The 2,500-nt window shown below is 50.0% G+C and overlaps 1 pseudogene; it reads right to left on the bottom strand.

Annotated features, from left to right (window-relative positions):
- LOC126434361 (large subunit ribosomal RNA) overlaps positions 1-2,500 on the bottom strand; it is a 7,290-nt pseudogene that overhangs the window by 2,559 nt on the left and 2,231 nt on the right.

Raw genomic sequence — 2,500 nt, 5'->3', positions numbered from 1 at the left:
AGTAATCCATCTGTTGGTGTTGTGCCAAATGCCCCTATTGATCTTAGTAGTATGTTTCTTTGAATTCTCCTCACAGCCATGGAAGGCTTCAGAAGGCGCAACCTGTGGGCCCACAAACTTGATCCATATCCCATTATTGACACTAGCAGGCTGCCGTGGTATAGTTTGATGACATTTGGCGGTAAGTGAAATCTTTGCTGCCCGATCCTTATTAGTTTATGCATTATCGCTAGTGTCTTTCCTCCTGTTTGTTCAATATGGGTCCTAAAATTCCATCCTTGATCCAGGTAGACACCCAGATATTTACTTACATTTTTTCTTACTACAATTGCGTTGTCGATCCTGATTGACGGATCTCTTGCCATTTTCCCTTTCAGGAGCATATAGTTCGATTTTTGAGGCGCAATTGCCATTTTAGAATTCCTACACCAGGCACTCAGGATATCCATTATGTTTCTACTTCGCCCTTCTAGTTGTAATCGGCTATTACCATGTGTTAAGATTAGCAGGTCGTCCGCGTATGCAACGGCTCCCAATACTGATGCTTCCTGCTGCAGGGAATGCAGCAACGGCTCCATATTTATATCCCAAAATACGGGGCCGCAAACTGATCCCTGTGGACATCCTTTAGTGATGTTCTTGGTCACAACCGCATTCGGGGACGTCATCTGTACCACCCGGTCTCTACAGTAGCTCTTGAAACATCTGTATAGTGCCGCCGGACACTGCATATCCTGCAAGCAGGTAAACAGCGCCGGCCACCACAGATTATCAAACGCCCCTGAGATGTCCACCATCACTCCTAGAACATATGTGCAGTTCGACGAGCTGACAAGTTCGGCCGCCGTGTTGATGGCGTCTTCCGTCGATTTTCCACGGCGGAAACCGAATTGCCATTCGTGCATTCCTGCCATTTCCCGGTGACCAGTCAATCTCGCACAGAGCAATTTCTCAAGGGCTTTGCCCAAGGTATCTAGCAGACATATTGGCCTGTATGCTTTGTGTTCTGTTGGGTCCTTGTCTGGCTTCTTTAGTATTATTATTTCTGCTCTTTTCCATCTCCTTGGAAAAGTACCTCTTTCCAGACATTTATTATATAGGTTTGCCAGTATCGGGGCTATTTTTCCTTTTATTGCTTGAAGTACCTCAACCGTGACCCTGTCGGGTCCGGGAGATTTTCCTCTTTTTAGGTTTGATATTACGTCTACCACCTCCTGCGGTGAGAAGGGGTAGACCATTGTATTGTTGTTGTATTCTTCTTGTGCTCTCTCTCTTATAGCCGCCTGCTCCGGTGTGTCCTCAGAGGGATCATCATCCGGTAGCAGGGCTTGGAGGAGCACCGTTATTGTTTCTTGTCTGGTTGTGGTCATTCTATTTTCGCCTGGTATTCTTATAGATGATAAGACTGTTGGAGCTCTTATTTTTTCCCTAGCTAACTTGTATGGCTTTCCCCAGGGATCCATTGCCAGGTTATTTCTTACGAAATTTTCCCAGCTTCTTTTTCTAACTTCTATAATTTCTCTTTTATATCTCTCCCTTAGTTGTCTGTATATACGCAGTCTATGCTCCCTGTCTTGTGGGTTAAATGTGCGCTGATACCTGCGTCTTGCCCTGCGCGTAGCCTGACGTAGGTCACTTAGTTCTGGAGTCCATGGTGCCGGGTGCACGCTTTGGACTCTGCTTCTCTTTGGTACGACTGCTTCTATTACTTCCTTTATACTTTGAACTATCTGCTCCGCTGTTTCATCAACCTCGAGATCCTCATCCAGCTCTGGCGATAGGGACAGCGGGAATCTCGTTAATCCATTCATGCGCGTCACTAATTAGATGACGAGGCATTTGGCTACCTTAAGAGAGTCATAGTTACTCCCGCCGTTTACCCGCGCTTGCTTGAATTTCTTCACGTTGACATTCAGAGCACTGGGCAGAAATCACATTGCGTCAACACCCGCTAGGGCCATCGCAATGCTTTGTTTTAATTAGACAGTCGGATTCCCCCAGTCCGTGCCAGTTCTGAGTTGATCGTTGAATGGCGGCCGAAGAGAATCCGCGGACCCGCGCGCCCCCGGAGGAGCACGCTAAGGCGGACGCGGCCTCGCAGCAAGGAAGATCCGTGGGAGGCCAAGGCACGGGACCGAGCTCGGATCCTGCACGCAGGTTGAAGCACCGGGGCGCGAACGCCGCGCAGGCGCGCGCATCCTGCACCGCCGGCCAGCACGAGGCCAACCAACGGCGAGAGCAGACCACGCCCGCGCTAAACGCCCGCACTTACCGGCACCCCTACGGCACTCACCTCGCCCAGGCCCGGCACGTTAGCGCTGACCCACTTCCCGACCAAGCCCGACACGCCCCGATCCTCAGAGCCAATCCTTATCCCGAAGTTACGGATCCAATTTGCCGACTTCCCTTACCTACATTATTCTATCGACTAGAGGCTCTTCACCTTGGAGACCTGCTGCGGATATGGGTACGAACCGGCGCGACACCTCCACGTGGCCCT

The sequence above is a fragment of the Schistocerca serialis genome, unplaced genomic scaffold (assembly GCF_023864345.2).
Source record: "Schistocerca serialis cubense isolate TAMUIC-IGC-003099 unplaced genomic scaffold, iqSchSeri2.2 HiC_scaffold_1187, whole genome shotgun sequence".
In the NCBI taxonomy this organism is placed as follows: domain Eukaryota; kingdom Metazoa; phylum Arthropoda; class Insecta; order Orthoptera; family Acrididae; genus Schistocerca; species Schistocerca serialis.
Note: the sequence above shows the minus strand (reverse complement) of the source record. Positions and strands in the feature narration are given on the sequence as shown.